This window comes from Cryptomeria japonica, chromosome 5 (assembly GCF_030272615.1).
Source record: "Cryptomeria japonica chromosome 5, Sugi_1.0, whole genome shotgun sequence".
In the NCBI taxonomy this organism is placed as follows: domain Eukaryota; kingdom Viridiplantae; phylum Streptophyta; class Pinopsida; order Cupressales; family Cupressaceae; genus Cryptomeria; species Cryptomeria japonica.
Genome location: NC_081409.1, coordinates 290,712,096 through 290,736,187, shown reverse-complemented (window position 1 = coordinate 290,736,187; position 24,092 = coordinate 290,712,096). Strand labels below are relative to the sequence as shown.

The following is a 24,092-nucleotide window of genomic DNA, read 5'->3' as shown; positions in this document are numbered from 1 at the left end:
CAAGACTCACCAGTAGACCTTTGGTTAGGACTTCTTCCTCCAAAACTTCCTCTGCCTTTGAAACTTCTCCCTCCTTTACCTCTATTACCCTGCTTATTTCTCTTTAGTTTCTCTTCTTCCCTTAGGGCCAATTGAAAACACTTGTTCAATATCTCCGGTGCCAAGATGTTGATCTCATCTTGGATGTTCATCCTTAGGTCGTTCAAGTACCTAGCTTGTTTTTCTGACTCCTCTTGTTGTCTCTTTGATCTGAGAATGGGTTTATGAAACTCCTTCGTATATGCATTCACATCAAGGTCTCTTTGTCTGAGGTTCTACAATTTTTTGTATATCTGCATTTCATAGTCAATGGGCATGAATTATTCCTTGACTTTATCTTTCATCCTTTCCTAGGAGGTTATCATACTCTTTCCCTCCTTAACTCTCTCCCCTTGCACCTAGCTCCACCATGTAAGAGAAGACCCCTTCAACCTTGCTTTTTCCAACTTAACTCTCTTATCTTCGAGGATTTCATTGTACTCAAAATGACTGGTCAATGCCCCAATCCAGTCTATCACCTCTTATGCTTCCATACTTCCACTATATATAGGAAACCCATCAATGGTATCCATATTGACTGACCTCAAGGCATCTACAAATGCCCTCTGATATGTAGGTATCTCCTCTAACCACTTAGAGGATTCCCCATCTTCTTTATCTCCTTCTTCATTAGTGTCACTTCCATCTTCCTTATCCTTAGTCTTTTTCAATTCTTCAACCTTGGACTGAAGCATCTCTTCAATCAACTTCTTCACCGCATCTTGTGACATACTCTTAGGAAGCATTTTGTTAGCCCCTATTTCAATCTCTTCCTCTGACATACAATAAGACCACACCACCCAAGTAATCTTCAAAATCCTGCTCTGATACCAATATGATGAGGAGGCAACAGACCAGAAGGATAACCTTGAACCAACCAAAATCCCTAATTCAAAAATCCTTACACAACACCAAATCAAGCAATGGCTCAATGACACCAAACAACACCTTGGAAAACCCAAAGGCCCCACTATGTCCACGTACAAACAACTAACACTTCTCAAGTGCTTGTGGGACTACCCACACCCTTGTATACATGAGTGGGCTACTACTAGGCTTTAGGGTTTGAATGGCCCAATTGACCAGTTCAATACAACAATCCTTAGAGGGGTGTTCTCACAACAACTTAGCACAAATGAAATGGGATTCATGGTTTAGATCCACTGGAAAATTAATTTTGACTCACTCACCCACAAATAGAACCGGTTGTAATTAGGCCTCCAATTGAAGGAATTGGGTGATAACTTTTGACACCCTAAGAATCTAGGAAACTCAATTTCTGGTACCAGACCAACTTGCGGATATCCTAACCAATACTGCACTAATAAACCTAATAGGGATATTAGACCTATTTTACTAAACTCCTTCTACAAACTGGTTTTGTTCTCCTAATGGGTGACCATCACTGACCATGAAATGTTATGTAAACCTCCAAAGTAATATTCTACTGCATTCAAACCCCTTTCCAGTGCAATACCACTCAATTCTCATGCACTGCATTCATCAAATTGCCCTGTCACATAGAGATGCCAGACCTAGGGTTAGTTCTCCATCCTCTTCGCCTTGTTCTATCCTTTTAATGTCTTTTGGAAATGACATAAGATATAGTGGCCTTTCATCTCCTATAACGACATAGTGTTTAGTTAAGGATTGATAGACCAAAACCCATTATTGCAGTCAAACCCTAGGGGTTTGAGGGTTTTAGGCTACCCGATAGAGATTTTCTTGTAGAATGAGGCAGTGATCACCTCAAGACTTTACACTAAAATAAAAACAAAGGTAAAAAAATCTAGTTACAGTAACTATGCCATGAGCATTCTTGTCAATCCACCTTCAGTATTCAATCAATAGAAATTAGACAATTTTTTGAGTTTCCAACAGTTGTTGATGCTTCAATTTCCTTTCCAAATCAACCAACTTACATCCTTCGGTCTTTGGGGCCTTTAAGGGTATCTCCCAAATCAAAAAAACCTCCTCCAACCATTTTTCAAACTAAACTGACCGTTGGAGAGTTACAACTTACAAAAAAGTGCAAAATTTTACATGACAACAAATTGACAATATGACAACTTTTGCATAATTCAACCAACTTAGACTCCAAACTATCATAGTCCCCCAAAATGATTACATTTGATTATAAAACATCAAAAATAACTCAAATAGACTTGTGATCATCTGATCCCTCAATTTAGACAATTGTGACCTTTATTGACTCAATTTTCTCCACCAGACCCTAGATGACAATTTGACCCAAACATGGACAAACTTGTCACACTCCTAGGACATTGAATTACAAAAAGGACCCATAGGGTCTTATTACGTTCCTTATCGGATAATATAAAATCATCTTGTTCTTGGTTCATGTCTTCATAGGTAGGTGCTCCTACACCAGCGTGGAACCCATATGCATGGAGGTCTCACCTACATGATTAGAGTAATGGAGAAACATCAGAGAGTATACGCTTAGGGTCAGAGCATGCTTGCACATCTCTATCATGACCTTTGAGAGTATGTGTTTAGACAGGGGTGCAATCTGATGACGTGCACACTACTATAGGTGTGGATGTTTGAGCATATTACATGCACTAGGCCTACTAGAGTCCCTATGAACTTAGTTCCAGAGCAGCCTAGGGTATTTTCTTATCCACTTACCCGTGAGTGGAGGTTCAGGGATCTACTGTATTGGAGATTTTAGTCCGGATATATTGACAGTGGGTATGATCATATGGAGACCATACCTCAAGATGTATATATGGGAAAGGATACACAGGCAACTATTTTGCATGCAAAGGAACTGTCTACTAGAGGGATGGTATAGTCACATAGTCCTTCCCTTCTACTTCAACCAAGTTCGGTGGCTATTTAGGTTCAAGCAATGTGTTCCTACTAATGTTCCTATTTACAGCTAACACTCATGCGAGACTCCTAGGCCAGGAGCTATTCCGAGGCCTATGAGCGATGAGATTGACATCACAGATTCAAATGGATTGGATCGAGATGCCGTGATAGATTATAGAGATGATGTGGGCGCGCACTGATGGTACAAAACATGGTGGGGGAGGACATACCTTGGAGCCATCTTTCCACAAGACTATCCTAGAGGGAATCTCAGACCATGGAGACAGATGGGCAATGAGAAGGAACCTGTTACATCTAAGGAGGGCATAGATGATCAGGCTAATGATGATGATCCTGATACAAAAGAGGGATCTGGATGGAGATGCTGAGGATGATGGAGAAGAGGAGGAAGAGGGTGAGGATGAGGATAGGGATGAGGAGGAAGAGGACGAGGATGAGGAGGATGAGGAGGACAAGGAGGAGGTTGAGGAGGATGAGTCAGATGCAGTTCCTCATCACTCTGGGGATGACATCATAGCACTAGATCCACCAAACCTCCCATCACAAGCGGAGAAGGACCCTATAAGGGGTCCTGATTCTAGTCCCCATTGGCCCATGGCTACTATGCAGAGACAGTACAAGCACGGAGAGCCTTGTGGGTCCCAATATCAAGTGGTTCCTTTCCATGACCCCTACTGGCGAGAGGGAGATCCAAGTAAGGTGCTTTATGATTGTCTAATTTATGCATCTTATTTGTTTATATTTGATGAAATAGAATGTTACTGATGAAAAATTCTCTCTTTCTCTTTGCAGCTAGCATCTAGGAATGGCACTCCTTTATCCAACATGCAGTGACATACCTCATTATGTCTATACACATCCCCAGTTCCTTGCAGATAGCACATAGATCACATGGAAGGGAAGGATGACTTGAGGACCTATTCACCCCCATTCGAATAGAGATGGACATCTAGTAAGATACAAAGAGTTCTTTGCTAGAGAGATTACATCAGATAGAGCATGATCTAGCAACATGTCAGACAGAGGCAGCCACATACCATGGGATCATGATGGAGAGGATTGCAGGAGCTCCTCGCGGACTCACTTGTGTTTTGTATCATGATACACACCCATGGGCCCACCCCGACGACCAAATTAGGAGGGGACATCTAGTCACCATCCTCCAACTACTAGTCCTAGGGATAGGAGATGACTCTGCTTTATTAGGAAACATTTTTTGGTTGATGTATATGTCACTCATGGATATATATGTATTTATGCCCATGTTATATCTCTTGTTTTACTCTCTGTTTTCTCAGTTTCGGCTATGCGCTAAGCCAGAAACCCAAAGCGCTATCAAATGTCTCCAATTCACTAGAGAATGATCTCAACGTGTTAAGCTACCCTTTCAATGCGCTAATTCAGATTGTTTGCTTTTGATTTAGTTTTGAAATTTATGCACTAATATGTTATACCAATGCGCTATCTTTTGACCTCAACGCGCTAATGTTTGATCGCAACATGCTAAGCTGTTGCGCCAACGTGCTAGGATGTTTTCAGCAAGCGCTAAGGTTTGAACTGTTGAATGTTGGGATTGTTTATGCGCTAGACTTTAGAACTGATGCGCTAAGTTGAAGCTTGTACTCGATAAAAGATGGTTTCAAAGTGCTAAGATGTTGCTTTTACACGCTAAAGTGCCCTGGTTGTTTTGACTTGGTGGTTTTTCTGTGATTCTTGAATTTTTTTCTCAACTGTGATGGATGATTTTCTGAAGTATAACATGAAAACATAGCATAAAAGAGATAACCATTTTTCTTAGTCTAAACAAAGAGTGTATATTCTGTGAGGATGTGTTCAAATTCCCAATGTTTTAACAGGTTTTGATACAGATAATACAAATCAGTTAGTATCTTTATTCAGAGGTCATCGACAATACCATAGCCCACTAGTCTCGATACTCTATCAGCTCAAACAACCTTGTTACCCCCTAGGGGGTGCCCATTTTTTTGCCTTTTGCCAGAAATTAACTCAAAGTGAATTGCTTCACAATTGAGTAGTTATCTTGGGAGATATATGGTGAGTAACCTTGGGGACGGATTCTTCCCCACCCTTGCACTATGATATTACAAATGTCTGGATACTGACTCAGCTCAAAGTTTCTAATGCTAAGGTTCGTAATCAGGCTTCCTGTTCAACTGTCAGTGATAAACTCCTTCAGGAGGCTTCCCAACCTTTAGAAAAAAGACTTTACATATCATAAAGATACTGGGGGAAGGCTAATCATTGCGCGCAACCGTTGAAAAGGACTTTTGTCACCTTCCACTTTTGATTACAGTGGGTTGGAACACTTGGCGTCAAAGTCATTCCCCACTTAGGTCATTCTCCTCACATCAGCCAAAGAATGGCTTTAAGAGTTTGTTAACTCCTTGGGAGGGCAGGCTTGCTAAAGGATTTAAAAATGCTTTAAAACACTGAAAGCGTAAGTGTGGTTAGGCTTTTTGATCACCTAGTTAAGGGGAGAGGATATACCTTCCACTTTTGAAGCAAAGCACACAAGTGTAATTTTTATCCTTTTATCGCAATGATTTGTCAAAGTCTATATGGAGATATTGCTCCACAAAAACATGGTTTTCATTTTATATCCTCAAAACAATGATTATCTAATCTAGTGAAAAGAAACCTGGTCAACAAAGTAAAGATTTCGACTTTGGTCAACAAAAGAAATCGACAAAGTTGAAGAATTTCCCTCTTTTACTTTGAATAAAACTTGACAAGTGAGGTTCTTTTACCTTGCAGAAATTAAAATTGATCCTTTTAAACACCAAAGGATGGTGAGGTTCTTTTTAAAGCTCTTTTATAAAATACAATTTTGTTGGTTCTTTTTAGATGCCCCAAATGAAAATTTTCTCCTAAGAAAGCAAGAAAGATTCTTGTTGTTGTTCTTTTTAAGTGTCCAAAATGAAATGTGAGTTCAATTTTAGTTTGACAAGGAATAAAAGAAATTTTAATCTTAACTAACTTAGCAAAGTTAGTAAAATTTAAACTACTTTAATCCTAGCTTAAATAAAATAGACTCCAAACCTGCAATCAAATTGTTAGTAACCTACAGAAAATCAGTTAATCAGTTAGCAAAAAAGATGGTTTCATGGACTTCCACAAGTCTAATTTGAGGTTTTTGTTACAAATTATTTCTTTCTTTCTGTCTATGATGCACTACAGAATGCACTAGATGGGCTACAGAATGCCCTAAATGAGCTATCAAAAATAACCGACGCGCTGAACTGTTTTCCAGATGCGCTGGACTGTTAAATTCAGGCATTGAAAGCTACAGGAAATATTAAAAAGTCTATGCGCTAAAGAAGGGTTCCTCCGCGCTAAGAGATGAGTCCAACGTGCTAAACAGGAGACCGGATGCACTATGAAATGTTCCCTACACGTCGATTCTCGTTTCCCGCGTACCTGCAAAGTTGGTCATATTCAAAAATGGATTTGATTAATGGGGTTATGCCCCACAGTGGGCACTGGAAATGTATGCGGGAAAAGCAGTTCAATGAAACTAAAATTGTGGGGGAAACAGGGTAATGGATGGTTAGGATTGAATGATCTTATCAAGGGTTAGGATTAAAAGTTATCAATCCATGTTTGCAATTCTCACCAATGAAATGGTGACAATTGTAAACATAAGACTACTTGAGAGTAGATGTAAGAAGCATTAAATGCTTGAGAAGGCCTCATGGTTACCTTAGGAGATAAGGGTTAAGGTTAGGTTAAGGTTATCCATTGGATAAAGCTTTTACCCAAATGGGTAAACTCTTGTGCAAAGGTTAAAGGAATAACCATGGTCAAAGCAATGAATGCTTGATGAGACCCTTGGGTTAGATGAGGGTTGAGTTAGGCAAAAAGTCTCTAACCATGCCACAAAGGGTTAGTTAACCATTAATGGTTTAAGAGACTTTGGGGACAAACTTGTAAGAGTCCTTCCAAATTTGATGGTATTCAACAAGTTAGCTTGTTGAAGGCATAAAGGCTTTAATGCCTTTGGAATACTTTACTCCAAATTTGAGAAGTGACCTCCTCAAATTTAGGGAAAGGGGATAATTGAAGGGTTTAGGTTAATTGACTAGGATTAGATGGGTTCTAGAATAATTTAGGAAGGGGGTTTAGGAGGCAAGTGGGTGAGGAATAATAGAATTTACTTAAAATAAATTGCTTTATTTCAATTGTGGTTGCAAGTGGAGGATTAAATAAATTAGATTTATTTATTCGGGGTGAACTATTTAATTAAATGTAAATTTAATTAAAAGTAGAGAGAAGTGATTTAATTAAATAAAATGATTTATTCAATTAAATGATGTGAAAGGTTTAAGTGAATTTAAATAAATAAATTGAATAATTTATTTAATCAAATAGAGGAATGTGGATAATTTAATTAAATTAGGTTTAACTAAATAGAGGAATGAGAATAAAATGAACATTAAATATTCATTTAGGAATATGGTCTTTTTTATACGTCTACAGGATCAATGCTTCTTCTAAAGGTGTGTAATACATATGTTTTAATTTAGTAATAATCAATTTTATTTAATAGAGGTTGGGCTATGTTTCTCTTTTCTTATGAGATAATTACATCTCTCTAAAGAAATTCAATATGATAAAAATGTCTATCCCATTTGATTATTTATGTCCTAGTAATCTATCTACAAGAAAAAATCATCAATTTTATGTTATATTCTCAAACTACAATTGAATAAGTAATAAATTATATTCTTTTCATTGCATTTTTGTGCCTCTACAATTTATTTATATTTACTAATATAATTGTTCTAGATACAAATGAATGGATTATGGAATATTTCAAATAAAATATTATGTAACATGAGATGACACTGATGAGGACATAAATTTGGGTGTTATCACATTCTACAAAAATTAAAAAGAAAAGAAAAACTAAGATGATAATTAAATCTTATGTTCATGTTAAATTATTATGTGGGAGAATTGAACCTCACAAAATTCCCACTAAAAATAATGGCATAAAATAAATGTGTTGGTTTGTAGTGTATAGGGAACCTAGTGTAATTAATGCATGGGAAGTCGAGTGTCGTGTGATGGAAGTCACTTGCATTTAATGTATTTTACCTATTGAAGGTGTGAAAACATTTAACATTGACACCTTCCACATTTCAATTCCTTCTTTGTGAATTTTTATTATTTGAGAACATATTTCCTCATATTTGTGGTATTCAACCTAATAATGTCAATTATTCAAATTTATAGAGAAATGCCTATTTCTAGAATCTTTGATGTCAAATTTATGTGTTCAATAGACAAAAGTGCCAAAAAAATTAATTAGACCCACCTTTTATAAATTATTACCAACATACTTTCATTATATTCCCACTAACAACAAGCAGTTTGCTTCATCAATAATTGTACATTTCCCTATGATGGGTTTCTTATATATAGTTGATATAATAACTCATAAAACATGTTCCGCTTGTGTATTTATTAAAAAAACAAATGAAATGTGTCATTGACACTTGGAAAAGCTTCTAAATATGTTTAAAAAATGTATGTAACTACAAGCCATATGTTGATCCCTAAAATGGGAGGAAAGTAATGGAAGAAAGGTTGTATGACTTAGTTGGAGGGTAAACATGCTTTAGACAAATTAAATGTTATATTGAAGCCAAAGAAGGAAAAGTCTTCTATAGAAACCCCTATTTGATGATAAGGAAAAATGTAAAATCAAGTGTGTTGCTCAAAGGAAAAGATTGACCAAATCAAGAATTTTACACCAATTTTCTATCACCACAACAATACAAACTAGTAGAAAACCTTTACTTAAATGAGCCCTAAATTGTGGCATTAGGAATTATATCCAAGCACCTTTGATCTAAGGGTTCAATATGAAATAACCCATCAACCACAATAGCTATGGTTATCATGATCTTAAATTCAATATGAAATGACATGAAATAGTGTGATATAAAAAATTCCTCCCCCACCTTTTCTACCTCTATATAGTTTTAGCTATTAAGCACTAACCTAATAAGGTCAGCAACTCAATCTAATAGAGCACAAATTTTGTATTGACTTAAATTGTTGACATATTCTCTTATAGAACCACTAACCTTATTGAGTTCATAAAAACTTAATTTGAGTATATTGTGTAGTATTATTATCAAAGGCACATCTTTCTTTCTTAATATTTTTTATCATTGTCCCATTGTCCTATCAATCCTCTAATGGGTTTAATTGAGGAGATTGTGATCCTTATTTTCCAACAAATTATTTAATTTATTAGTTGAATCTTTACAAGTTCACTCTTGCAACTACCAGTTCAAGTTCATATGACAATTCATTCACAAGTATTAGATTCCACTACATGTGCTAATTCTCACTTTTGTAAGTTTAAATACTTATTTATTAAGTATGGTTTCTGTAATCTTATCTTTATACAACTTTTATTTTTAGTATAATGATAAATACATTCCAATCATTTCCTATTAACCTAAGATGCTACAATAAGTTTGAATTTACAACTGAGAATCAAGGCCACCCTAACAACTTTAATACAAAATTTTCAGTAATCAAATTATAAACCTGTATTAAATAGAATTACTGTCCATACAGCTAAATTAATTAATTCAGTTGCAAGCAAACACATAAGCGTATAGCGAAAAGAATCAAATATGCTGCTAACCAAATTATATCGTAGTAGTTATTTTTCTGTGCACAATGATTTGGTTTCTAAAGTAAACGAAAAAAACAAGATCAAATCTCATGAGTGATATTACTCCTAAATCAAGAACTGAAATAAAACAATGAATGAGATTGCCGGTAATAGGTATAGACCCAGGAAGAAAGCATGTTGTTCATATTTAGTATATTCGATTAATGAAAGGCCCGCTACATTCAAGATTTTGAAGTGAAAAACAGACTGGCATTCGTTAAATTCTAATTTCATAGTCTTTCTTAGATTTTGAATGGAAAAAATTGAGTGCCTGAATAATTTGTTCTCTGTGAATACCCAACGCACAATACTCTACAGCCGACTGCATTCTGGCCCAATTCTTTTCTTCTTTCTTTGCTGCACTCATGGGAAGCATCGTGGGAAAGTCGTTTCTTCTTTCCTCTAGTGCGTCGTGCTGCAAAGCCCCCAAATCTTTTCTTCTTTCCTCTAGTGCGTCGTGCTGCGCAGCCCAATACTCGCACAATTCTCTACAGCCGACTGCATTCTGGCCCAAGAAGCAGGGCACCCGAACCCCCAATTCTTTTCTTCTTTCCTCTAGTGCGTCGTGCTGCACAGCCCACAAGAATTTTAAACAATCTTTATCTTTTATGATTTCCTTTTTCATCTATCAATCTTTTTAAACATTTTTACATTAAATTGTTTGAAGTTCAATTTGAAAATTATTATTACCTTAGCGAAGGCATCTCTTGTTGCAGTACTATTCGCACAAGAAACAATTCTTATCTACCTCTGTCTCTGCCTTCACATCCTCAATAACATCAAATCGACCAAAAAAATTTTATGGCTGCTTTCTCCGCAGTATTGTTCGCTGTAGAGTTGATCAACACTGATCCATCGCAACCCTAAACAACAGAAAGAAACCATTAACATGTAGGAAAAATCACACAAAACACAAACAAATTATTTATTCAAACGATTACATTATGCCTCCATATGATTCGCAGGAAGCAGTCGTGAAAATGCATCCGCAAGAATTGGATCCTGCAATTAACCAGAGAATAAAAGAATCATTTCATTTGATTGAAGCAAAGATATTGTTAGTGGGTTTTGTATTACCGACTCGCTCGAAGCAGTGGTGAATATGCATTCTTATCCTCAGCAAAGCAGTTGGATCCTGCAATTGATCTTTGATGTCCTCCAACACCTCGTTGTTTGATGTCTATGGCAGGCAATGAAGTCCAAGAAACAACGGAGGTAGTGGAGAAGATCAACGATCAGCGGATCCGCACATCGTCGTTTCGCGGGGAGTTCCAGACATGGTTGATTCAAAATGATAGACTAGCAATATCTATTAATTGAATCATTCATGTTATGGTAAGATCACAATTTAATAGGTTTAAGTGTTGAAAATTGATGCTGACTTCCTCGATGAGTTTGAGACAACATGCAGTTCCACTGTAGCTTCCAGTTTGTCATCCACCGCCATGCTGCACATTCTTTGTTTAGTTTAGTTTGTTAAGCTTTTTTTTAGGTTACAAGTGTACTTTTGAACTTCACTTAATGCTTAGTTTTTCTTGCAAATAAAGCATGGTGTGCATGCTATGTTTGTAGAGGTTTTTGTGCATGCTATTGTAAAGGTTTTTGTCCATGCTTTGTTTAGTTTAGTTTGGTTTGTTAAGCTATTTTTAGATTGTGAGAGTAGTATTGAACTTCAGTTAATTAAATGCTTTGTTTTTTTTACGGTGTGCATGCTATGTGTTTTGAGGCTTTTGTCCATGTTATTGGAAAGATATGTAGTAGTTTCTTAATTTACATTGAGTTTAGATAGCATACTTTTATTCAAACAGAATTCTTTGGAAGATTCAAGTACACCTTTTAAGTGAATTATGAAGCATATTTTATAAAAAGTTATAAGGATGGAAAATTGAAGTAAACAAGAGATAACATGCAGTTCCACTACTGTAGCTTCCAGTCTGTCATCCACCGCCATGCTGCACATGCTTAGTTTAGTTTAGTTTGTTAATCAATTTTTAGGTAACAAGAGTACTTTTCAACTTCACTTAATGCTTAGTTTTTCTTGAAAATAAAGCATGGTGTGCATGCTATGTTTGTAGAGGTTTTTGTCCATGTTATTGGAGAGGTTTTTGTTCATGCTTTGTTTATCTCCTTGTTTGATAATATCTCAATCATAGTGTCATAAATTTTCCGTGAACTAAACTCCATCAATGTCATGAAATGCACATTAACATTAATGACAATAATCCAACATTGAATTAGCCATGCATATATCATTATTTGGTGTGATATAGAAATTAATATAACGATTCTAGTTGAACACACAGCCGGCCCCCATAAATCATTAATCATCGGGTGGGGGGTCATTAGTACAAATAAATTAAAAGACAATAGTGCTAACCAAGTATGAAAATCTCAATAACTGTAATCAAAACCTATACAAAACAAATTCGTTGTTGACAATGTAAGAATTGACAAACTAAGGCTGCATATTGATGTAACGTATGCACATATAATCCCTTTTTTAAAAATTTGGTGTGAATGGGTTAAACTATTACACCAAATTGAGGTTTAGATCAAGCAAGAGATACATAAGTATCAAATTAACACATAACTGTAATTTCAAATGAAGTGAGTTGAACCCCACGTCATTAATGACTAGGAATGTGTTTTTAATAGGATCAAATCAACAACATTTTTTTGGTAAATTTGGGACGTAACTAGCCTTAGTTTGTGAGGCCACAAACAATAAGTACTATCCTGATCCATTGAAATAACTTTCCCACCATGGACCAACTCAACTAACAAAGCAACACCCACCAAAGAATTTAAAGTTGATACTTATTGCCAAATAGCCAATAGACATACTATTATGCCATTCATTTATGTATCAAATCAAAAATAGGTTTTACATATTATTACTATGAGTGGGTTGTTATTACATCAAATTATAAATTAGATCCATCTAGAACTAGATGTGTACCCAATCAGTCTCCATTTTTCCTTTTAAAGGGTGCAATTAAAATAATATATTACGATTAAAAGCCAACAACCCAATTAATTACATGTGATTTGAATAAATAAATTTAATTTAGAGAAGCGTAACAAATTTAACAATGATAGTAGGTTGTCAATATGACCAATTTGAAAAACCTTAGCATTGAATATGTGTGAACAGACAAATGAAGATGTGATATTTCCATAGTATATCAATTTGAATGCTTCCAATAAAAACTATTGAGGGTTGAAGATGTTTTATAGTGATATTTGAAACTACTAACCATCTCCCCTTCTTAGATGTTCTTCCTTTTAGAAAAGGAGACAACTCCTTTGTACATTGTGTCTTCAATATACCATTCATGCCAGCCTCTATTACCATGCATCCTCATATCACCATCCTCCCCAATAAAACTAGTATCTTGAGTGAGGACTTTTTCTATTAGAGCCCATTACATATGTGATGAGGAATACACTGCCCAAAATTTGTCCCGCCTCTCTAAGGCCAACAAGTGAAATGGATACTACAAGCGACACAACATTAAGGCTTTTAAAGAAGCCAAAGTGTGCTTTAGTTCTAAAACATAAGTTTTTTTACACTTATGTTTATCCATGGTGTGCCCTTCCATAGATTGCAAGAATTTCTAATAAGATCTCCACAATCCTTCATAAAAGGGCTTTAAATGTGTCTGCAAAGCCTACTCACCTATCAAAAAACATTATCCTATTGTCCAAAGATCACATAGACATTATGCTCAACTCTAACGTTTATAAGATTATTTGATCTTGTTGGACCCTATACATTAGCAAAACCAATTGTTCCACCAACACTTCAATCAAGAACAAAAATGTTTACATCATGCATGAGAAAGTCTCAAAATATACCCTTGCCAAACTTTCTTCTAATAACAAACACTACATTTTCTTAGAGGAGACAAGTCCTAGTTGAAGAAGAGAGTTTTTCAAGAGGAAACACAAACACACAATATAAATTAAGTCACCCTACTAGTCTTTATTAAGATGAGGGTGGGGTTTGAGTTTCGTTTGACCTCTAAATTCCCTTAAAAACTAAACCCCCTTTCCTTCTATTTTCTCACGTTCTCTCTCCCTCTCTCGTTTGTTTCTCACCTTCATTTTCCTCTCATTGAGTTTTTGTTTTCCTTCTCTTATGGCTACATCCTCTCCTTTCCACTACCCTCCACCTCTTTCCCTACTTCCTCATGTGTCTCCTTTCCATCTTGTCTCCTCACTCAAGGTTTTGTTTCTCATGTTCCCCTCTTAGTGTCCCCTTCATCCTTCCATTCATCTCCTTACCCAACTGAATACCCTCACTATTCTTCCTTTCTCTATTTTCTCTCAATCTTCATCCCCTTTGAAACCCCTACCTTCTTATTCTCTCATCTTTATAAGCTTATTTTTTAATTAATTTTAGTTCTTATATAATTATAAAGTTTTTAATAAAATATTGTGTTTCTCAAGTATTATATTATTTAAATTAATCTTTTCATTCTATTTCAAATCTATTTTATTTCCATTTTGTTATATATTTGCATTATTTTTATCTTTATAATTTTTCAACATAATCTATAAGAAATTTAACCTTTCTCCTTATTTATATTCTCTCCCATTTAACCTTCTCCTTCTTTATAATTGCTCCAATAGTTTTTAATATAATTCTATAATATCCCATCATATATATTTTGATCATAACCCTAATTTATAATAATTAAACTTATAATTACTTCCCTCGTCTCTATCCCCAAAAATTTTCAAACTCGATGACTTGGGGATCCATTGCCTAAGTCGATCCCTTATACTACCAATGACTCAAACTCGAGCTCTGATTTGATAAAAACCTACCAATTGCATTTGTTGATTCGGGACAGACATAATTTCTATATTTTTATCATTTTATAGTTGAAACTTGAAGCTTTTGGGCATTTTGTTATAATTATTTATAATATGTATGCACATTGTCAATAAAAGCATTTGAATTTTCTTAATTTGTTTGTCAGTGCTCATGTAAAATCTCAATTCAAGTCCAAATTTATGTAGTAAGCTTCTACAATAATCCTATGATGAATTCTTTAATAATGTTATGTTATGAATATTTGAAGTTTCTTACTTTTTAGTGGCCATCCCCTAAAAGAGACACAAGAGTACCCCATACCAGAAACACGTCCCTTCGTCTTGTTCCAAAACTTAGAGAATATGTATTTATTTAACTTGCACCACCTTCAATATTATATTTAATTTAAGATCTATTTATTTAGCATTTGTTCTTATAACTATTTTCAAATTCTCTCTTTTTAATATTTTCAATTATTTTTAATTACTTACCTTTTACAACTCTTTTATTTAATATATTCTCTATGATATTAAGCCCCCTAATCTTTTAATTTAATTTTTTTTTTCTTATGCTCTCATTTCATAAAACTTCTACTAGAACTGTAAATTAATCTCACCTATTAGTGGCCCATCTTTAAAATGCTAAAGGTTGGAAAGGATTGAACATCTATGATTACTTATTTAGTAAATACTCTAGGGTCCCCTATGGTTTAAGTGTGTCCAAGAGTGTCTAGAAAGCTTGGAAATTGGTTAGAGATAAATTGGTTGGTTGTTAATTCTACAAGAAGGATGGTAACAAGATGCTTGATACTAGATTCATTTGCTCCTTGAAAAAATTTAGTATAGTAAAGGCATATAGAATTTCAATAAGATTTTATATAGTATGCAGTATTTATTTCCTCAATCACACTGGACGACATACTTGGTGGTTAGGGAAGCTTGTAAGATTATATGTTTTCTTGAGCATAAGACTATCTCTAACACAAATATGTTCAATTATACTAAATGGTGTGATGGCATAGTGTTGAATAAGGTTACCTCTAAAGTGATTTATTGCTCCTTGGCGAAGAACCTCACAAAATTCCTACTAAAAATAACGTTATAAATTAAATGTGTTGGTTAGTGTTGTATGGAAAAGCTAGTGCAAATAATGCATGATGAGTTGTCTTGTGATGGAAACCACTTGCGTTTAATGTCTCTTACCTATTCAAGGTATGAAAGGCATTTAACATTAACACCTTCCAAATTTCTTTTTTTTCTATGTAAAGTGTTATTAATTGAGCATTGAGCACACATATTCTTAAATTTGTGATCTTATCCAGATTAATAATGTCAATTATTCAAATTTATAGAACAATACTTATTTCTAGAATTGTTGATGTCATTGGGTTGAGATACGATCATAAATTTCAAAATTTATGTGCTCAAACAAAAGTCACAAAACAATTAACTAAACCCACCTTTTATAAATTGTTACCACCATACTTTCTTTAAATATAATATAAAATAAATTAGAATCATTTTCAACATATATATTGAAGTTGTATTAACCTAAGATACCACAATAATTTTGAGCTTGTAATTTTGGATCAAATCCACTCTAACAACTCTCAATCTTATAGAACCAAAAAAAAAAAACTATATAGAAACTATTTTCCATACAAAATACTCATAATATTCAAATAAACATATATCATGCATGCATGCATGCATAATATGTGTAATTGATAAAAAGAAATCCATACAACTAAACTGAGTTTAATTCATATCATCATTTATTTGAATAACAGTGTTAAATTGTAATTGATGGAAACATATATGCAAACACGTAACTGTATAGCTAAATGAAAATGATTTGATATCAAACAAATCATGGTAGCGGTTATTTTTCTGTTCTAAATGATATCTTTAAAGATCAAGAAGACCAAGATCACATATTACAAGTAAAATCGACAATAAAAACTCCCACACCTGAAATAAAACAATGAATGAGATTGCTGGTTTAGACCCAGAAGGAAAGCATGGTCAAACAAGTCGAGCCATGAATGATCGAATACTGAAATCCCTATAAGACCTTAACAAGTCGAGCCATGAAAGGCCGTGCTAAGAAATTCTCTACAGCCGATTCTTCATTGTCAATCTGGTCCACCATGGCAAGGGTTCGAATCTCCCCTGGCACGGTGCTTACAACGGCCTTCATTATTTCATCCCTGGACAAAATGGGCTCCACGGAAGATGATTTGTCTGACTGCATTCCAACCCAAGATGATTTGGACGCCCGAACCCCGTTCTTTATTTCTTGGCCGACTGCATTCTGGCCCAATACGCAGTCACATAGGACGCCCGGACCCAATTTGCTACAACTTTTCTGCAAGCTCCGTGGGAAAGTCTTGTTTCCTCTAGTGCCTTGTGCTGTAGAGCCCAGAACAATATTAAGCACAGCAGTGTTGAGTACAGACTTCAACACTCCTTTTTATCTATAATCTTTTTAAACAATCCTATTAAGCACAGCAGTGTTCATATTTAGTATATTCGATTCATGAAAGGCCCGCAACATTCAAGATTTTGAAGTGAAAAACAGACTGGTATTTGTTAAATTCTAATGTGGAAAAACACTTCAAAACTCCAAGAATCTATCAGTGTAGATTTTGCAGGGCAAAAATGAGTGCCTGAATAATTTGTTCAGTGTGAATACCCAATACCCAATACTCGCACAATTCTCTACAGCCGACTGCATTCTGGCCCAATAAGCAGGGCACCCGAACCCCCAATTCTTTTCTTCTTTCCTCTAGTGCGTCGTGCTGCAAAGGCCACAAGAATTTTAAACAATCTTTATCTTTTATGATTTCCTTTTTCATGATCTATCAATCTTTTTAAACAATTTTACAATTTAATTTGAAGACTATTATTACCTTAGCGAAGGCATCTCTTGTTGGCACAAGAAACAATTGTTTTCTACCTCTGCCTCTTCCTTCACATCATCAATAACATCAACATTGATCCATCGCAACCCTAAACAACAGAAAGAAACCATTAGCATGTAGATTTAAAATCACACAAAACACAAAACACAAACAAATTATTTCTAACACACAAACAGGATATATTATTTATTGAAACGCTTACATTATGATTCGCAGGAAGCAGTGGTGAAAATGCATTGGATCCTGCGACTAAGTGTTTCTCCACAACAGAACGTAAAAGTACGAGATGGCGATTTATTCTCTCTTCTTTTTGTGCATGGGCGATGAAGAAAAGAGAAGAGATCACCATCTCTTACTTGGATGCTCTGCTTCCCCAAGCACAAGAAGATCAGCGGATTCCACACATGGGCGATGAAGAAAAGAGAAGAGAGGGGCATGGACTTGTTTCATACAAGCAGCCCAAATCAAAGATCAGCGGATTCCACACATCGTTGATTCAAAATGATAGAGCAATATCTATCAATTTATATTGCGACAACAGTCAGTTCCACTGTAGCTTGCAGTCTGCCATCCACCGCCATGCTGCACATAGTTTAGTTTAGTTTGTTAAGCTATTTTTAGATTGCGTGAGTAGTTTTGAACTTCACTTAACCAATGCTTAGTTTTTCTTGCATGGTGTGCATGCTATGTTTTTAGAGGTTTTTGTCCATGCTATTGGACAGTTATGTAGTTTTTCTTGCATAGTGTAGCTTGCAGTCTTGCATGGTGTGCATGCTATTGGACAGTTATGTACGCTGAGTTATGCTCAATAGGTACAACCGTACAAGTATTGAAAACTGATGAGTTTGAGACAAGAAGCAGTTCCACTGTAGCTTGCAGTCTTGCATGGTGTGCATGCTATTGGACAGTTATGTTCGCTGAGTTTAAGTAGAAAACTTTTATTTATAGTTCATCTGCCAGTTTCAAGGAGCTATGCGTTGCAATTGCATGAAAAATATTTGATGTTCAATCTTTATGGGCTGGCCTAGAATTTGACGGTTTATATGGTCCTTTGTGGACATTTAGATCTTATGTGAAAACTAATAAAATTAGTGGTTGTTTCTAATTTTATATTATTTTTATATGAATTTTTAGTATGTTTTTTCTTATATAAATTTAGAAACTTAGTCAATTTATTTTTTTAATAGTTTTTATAAGATTGTCTTACATATCAATTTAGAAACTTATCATAATTCAAATGATAAGATATAATCATTTCTATTTTTTTTAAATATTGTAATTAGATATTAAGATTAACTAAAATAGGTTTATTGATATTTTGAAGAATTTGTTCTGCAATTTTTCGAACTGTGAGTTTCAACTATAATTTTGGAGGCGATTGCAGGAGCACGGACGTGGTCATCTCTACGTTAATGTGGAGGAGTTAATCTCCTCCATGCGGTTTGTGCTCTCTAACCTTGCTCATTTATTTCTTGCTTAACTTTGCTTAATTTTCCTTTGGCGATTAAAACCACTTTGGTTGCGTCCATACCTAACCCTCCTTCGCATCCCCCTGGTCGCTTGTGCGACCCGGCCGTAGTTCCAATGGAGCCAGAGTCAGATGGCGGTGCCATTAATGGCCCTAGCCCTACCATTTAGACCCACTCAACCCAGAAAAAATCATTTGCCGAGACCGTCGCCCCGCCTGCTAATGGAGTCCACCCTTGTGCGCAATTTCTTAAGGCTCTTGGAGGCGAACGACCCAGTGAGGAAGGTAAGTGCCCTAACATTGCCTCGAACTCTTTCTGTTTTTCGCCAAATGATGACATGTTGAAAGAAATTGTTTCAGAAAAGGATACGTTAAGTGACACTACCATTTTCTTTGCTTGCGTTGATATTGAAAAATGCTCGCCTAGGAAGTTCTTAGATGACTGGTTTAATAATCTATGGAATTTGAAACTAGGGCTTAAGATTTCGTTTTGTAGACAAATACAAAAAGGCCTTTATATTATTTTCTTTAACAAACATGAATCCCAGGTTGAAACCCTCAAACGTCAATATTGGACGGTCAGGAACACCTCCTTTCGTGCCCTAGCCTGGTCTCCAGAGGTAGTTAATGGGGAAGTTCTTGCGCTATCTCGCCCTAGATGGGTCATCCTTAAGGATGTCCCTCCCTTCCTCTTGTGTTTTCTTCCCCAACTAATGGGGCCATTTGGAAAAACAATTCAGGTTGATGAAACTACCCGATTAGTGCCCAATCTTGATGGAAGAATACTAATCTCTATTAAGCCTGGGATTGACATCCCTCTGTTTCTTAACCTAAACATTAATGGGGATACCTTTGTTTGCCCTATTGAAATACTTGGGAGGTCTGAATGCATGTTTTCTTTTCAAAAAAGAAGGGCATCTCCAAAAGAATTGTCCAATTATTAACCACAGAAAACAAAAAAATAACATTAATACAGTCAAAACATTTGAAAACCCTAACACCGGTAAAGATTCAATCCCAACTAGTCTTCACTTTGTAGGTGAAGATGCCTCTGCCCCTGGCCCCAACCCTGTTGAATTGAATCAAATGCATATTGACAACACAGCTCTGGTATCTGAACCCCACATCCCTATTTTCGGCCCATCAAAAATTATTGGGGATTCGCCTTCTGACTGCTTTCAAACGGTCACCTCAAGAAAGAGAAGACGAAAAATCACCCATCAACATGCCCTGAATCAAAGTCGTTCTAGTGATCAAATTGCCAACCATTTGGAGGACACTAGCATCTACCCTGCCCCTACAAATAATGACATACCAATTGCTACTCAAACCGCGACCAATTCTTTGGTTAAAAACATGGTTAAAAATCTGGAAAAATCTGATTGGGGTGTTGGTGATGCTAGCATGAGTGATAATCCTGTGAAAATGATGCTCAGGTCTAGGACTCCCAAATGAATGAACCCCTCATCATCTGTCGGGCTTACCCCTAATGTTAACACCACCAACCCCTCCTCAGCATCTATGCTCAATGAAATAGAGGACAACCATGTTATTCAAGTTATTTATGTCAATACTTGTCTAGAAGACATTAAGTCTAGCTCAATGCTCATTGGCTTTCCAGGCTCCTAGGTGTTTGGGTCTAACATAGGAGGAAATGCAAATGGTAGGAATGAACCAACTGAGTTTAGTGAGGATGATGATGACCTCATGAAAGGATCCTCCATGGCTAAGAAAAAAGGTAGACCTGTGGGCTCCAAGAATAAGAAAAAGTCTAGAGATCAATGTGGTCTCCCCATCAGTCCCTCTTAATCTCTTTTCTCATGAAATACATCTCATGGAACATTAGAGGCCTGGAGTCACCTGATAGGAAGTTTGTTATTAAAAGATTTCTGAACTATCATAAAAATATAGACTTTTTGATGCTTCAAGAACTTAAAGCCATTGGGTTCTCTCTTGACACTACACTTGATTTTATTTGGAGAGATGCAATCAAAATATGTACCAATCACCCTAAAGGGAAGGGTGGAGTTGGTCTTCTCATTCACCCTAAGTGGGCGAATTACATTAGGGATAAGGGCATCTCCCCATGTAACAGAGTGGCCTGGGTTACCTTGGATATTAGAGGCTCTTGCTTTGGCATATGCTCCTTATATGCACCGAATGATTACAAGGAAAGAATATCTCTCTGGAATTGGCTATCATCCCTCCCTAGTATCCCCTGAGTTATGGTTGGAGACTTTAACATGATTGAAAACCAAGATGATAAGGCTGGGGGTCTTCCTTTCAAATGGAAAAGTCTAGAGAAACCTCACTAGGACAGGTTTAAGAACCATATGCAATTGTTTGATCCCTTTGAAGGAACCAAATCTGATTCCTCGGCACTATGGTACACTTGGTGCAATTTTCAGCAAGGATCTAGCCAAATTTACTCCAGACTAGACAGGTTCTATGTTAACAATGACTTCTTCTCCTTCTCCCCTAACCACTTGGGGAACGCAATGGTTGTCTTGCCAGTAACTCTATCCGACCATTTTCCTATCATAGCTATCATTAATACTAGAAACTCCATCTCCAACAACACTCCTTGCAATAAGAATTTTATCCTCAACACCTCCCTACTGAAAGACAAGGATGTCCTAATTGCCATTAAAATGGTTAGACTCTTTAACATGCAACCTCGACATCCCCAATCCCACACTCTCAGATGGAAGAGGAACATCTCCTCTTGGCAGAAGATATTTCAAACTTTTGGCCAGAAGAAAGCCCAGGATTTCAGAGCTCTGGAAAAAATCCTCACTCATTGACTCCACTATTTGGAACAATAAATTCAATTACAACCCTCCTCCCCTACCTTGGTTGATCGGGTTTCTTAGGCTAGAGACATCCTCAGAAAACATCAACAGATCAAAATCAGGGGTGCCTTCATCAAAGCCTATAATCACTAGCTCAAATTTGGAGATAAGGGCTCCAAATTTTTCTTTAACCTTCTCAAACAAAAGCAAACTAGAGAGAAAATTGATAGAATCATAGTAGAGGACAAGGAACTCCTGAATATCAATGATATCAAAGATGCCTTTGAAATGTTTAATAAGACTCTCTTTACTTTAGAAGATAATGAAGCTTCGAAAGATGCTAGAAATAAATGTAGTAACATTATCCCAAAAAGGATCTCTGAGAATGAAGCTCTCCTTCTCAAGGCCAAGATCTCTATGCAAGAAATTGTTGATGCCATCAAGGCTCTCAAGGATAATAAGGCCCCAAGCCTGGATGGACTTCCTATTGAATTCTACAAATCCAATATTGAGTGGGTCACTTTAATGACCTTTATGAAATATACAATGAAGCACTTGATTCTGGCACCCTGGGGGAGTTCATCAATAGGGGTATTGTTAAACTTATCCCAAAAGGAGGGGACAAAGCCGTCATAAAAAACTGGAGGCCAATTACCCTCCTTAACATCTCATATAAAATCCTAGCCAAAGCCCTAGCTTCTCGCCTTGAGAAGATTCTTCCCAAATTTATATGCTCTACCCAAACCGGATTCAATCAAGGTAGTTATATCTTGGAAAACCTTGTCACTAGCTGGGAATCTATGGAATGGGCCAGGACCTCTAATCAAGACTCTGCCATGTTCCTTGTTGACTTTGAAAAAGCCTATGACAGGGTGGAATGGGACTTCATCCTTATGATGCTCAAAGCCTTTGGTTTCCCTAGCGAATTTTGTAACTATGTTTGAATCCTCCTCAAAGATGCCTTTGCCCTGATTGAAGTTAATGGGACTCTATCCCAACCTATACCTCTATCTAGCTCCATTAGGCATGGCTGCCCTCTTTCCCCTACTCTGTTTGTTATTGCCTCGGATGCCTTATTCTACCTTCTAAGAGATGACACCCTTTCTCCTAGAGTTCATGGTACTAAGATGTCGGATGACTCTAAGTTGCACAACATTCAGTTTGTTGATGATACCTTGCTCTTCCTGGAGCTCTCTAGGCATAACATTAACTCCCTCAATCAAAAACTTGACACCTTTGGTAGAGCCTCTAGAGCTCGGATCTCCAGCTCCAAATCTATTCTTCTTGGATGGAAAAGTAAACCCCTGGACTAGCTTCAGCAAGTTGGATACTCATGGGGAGGACCTAACAAAATAGTCAGATACCTTGGTATCCCTTTCTCTGTATCTCCCTCTCTTAAAGACATGTGGGTTTGGGTCAAAGAAAAGATTGATAGAAAGCTTAACAAATGGAATAACAAGATCCTTTCCCTAGCTGGCAGGATTCAAGTCTGCCATAAAATCTTCTCTGCTTACAGTATATACTACTCCTCTGTTTGGATGTTCAGCAACTACCAAGTTTTTGAAATCCAAAAATCTATCAGATGATTCCTATGGTCTGATGGCAAGGGAAAAAGAAAGGCTCATGTGGTCAAATGGATCTGGTGCCACATAGATAAAAAACTCAGTCGGCTAGGTCTTAAGGATCTCAGAATGCAAGGAATCTCCCTCGCTACCAAATGGATATTCCATGGTCTGGAAGGTCAAGAACCCTGGAAGATTCTTGTCAGAAATAACATATAGAATGGTGTCCCCAAGTTTGCCAAATCTTGGAAAGCCCTCCCACTTAGTGATATGGTAGCAGGCGGTTTCTCTATGTCTATCCAAGGCACCCGGGTGTTTAAGTCCATCTAGAAAGCTTGGGAGCATGTGCATAAACTTATTGACAACTCTAGTGTTGACTGTAATAACACTCTCCATGGCAAGAGATCGATAGGGTGGAATCTCTACCACAATTCTAAACCCCTTGCCTTAACCCAAGGATGCTCTGCTAAGTGCTGGGATAATAAGGGTATTAAGTATCTTATTGATGTCTTGGAGCATGATAATCTCATTATTTGGGAGGAACTTAGTAATAAGTTTAGTCTCCCTACCTCGCATAAGAGAACCTACAATATGATAAAAAATGCATGCGCTAATTTCAACCTCCCCAGGAACACTCATGTAGACACTCATAGGTACCTCTCATTTCGATGGAAGGATGGATCCCCCCTTTCCAAGATCAAAGCCAAATCTATTTACAATTTGCTCAACCATGACACCTCGGTGATTGATAGTGTTAACTCTCTTTGGTATGTTGATTGTAGTTCCTCTGCATGGCAGAAAAGATTTGAGAAACTATAGAAATCTCCCATCCCCCCTAAGATCAAATGCTTTAGATGGCAACTTATGCTAGAT

General features: G+C 36.5%; 2 long non-coding RNA genes across 4 annotated transcripts; both read right to left on the bottom strand.

Annotated features, from left to right (window-relative positions):
• Positions 1–9,790: 9,790 nt before the first annotated feature.
• LOC131045823 (uncharacterized) lies at positions 9,791–11,075 on the bottom strand. 3 transcript variants are annotated; one of them, XR_009105868.2, is made up of 4 exons: positions 10,730–11,075; positions 10,594–10,654; positions 10,343–10,515; positions 9,791–10,220 (listed from the first exon to the last, which is right to left on the bottom strand). It is a non-coding gene; the product is annotated as an uncharacterized LOC131045823 (long non-coding RNA). The 3 variants fall into 3 exon arrangements; XR_009105869.2 differs by having other exon boundaries at positions 10,594–11,075; XR_009105867.2 differs by having other exon boundaries at positions 10,343–11,075.
• Positions 11,076–16,358: 5,283 nt separating this feature from the next.
• Positions 16,359–17,920, bottom strand: LOC131045821 (uncharacterized). The gene is made up of 3 exons (XR_009105866.2): positions 17,600–17,920; positions 17,386–17,485; positions 16,359–17,274 (listed from the first exon to the last, which is right to left on the bottom strand). It is a non-coding gene; the product is annotated as an uncharacterized LOC131045821 (long non-coding RNA).
• Between the last annotated feature and the right edge of the window lie 6,172 nt (positions 17,921–24,092).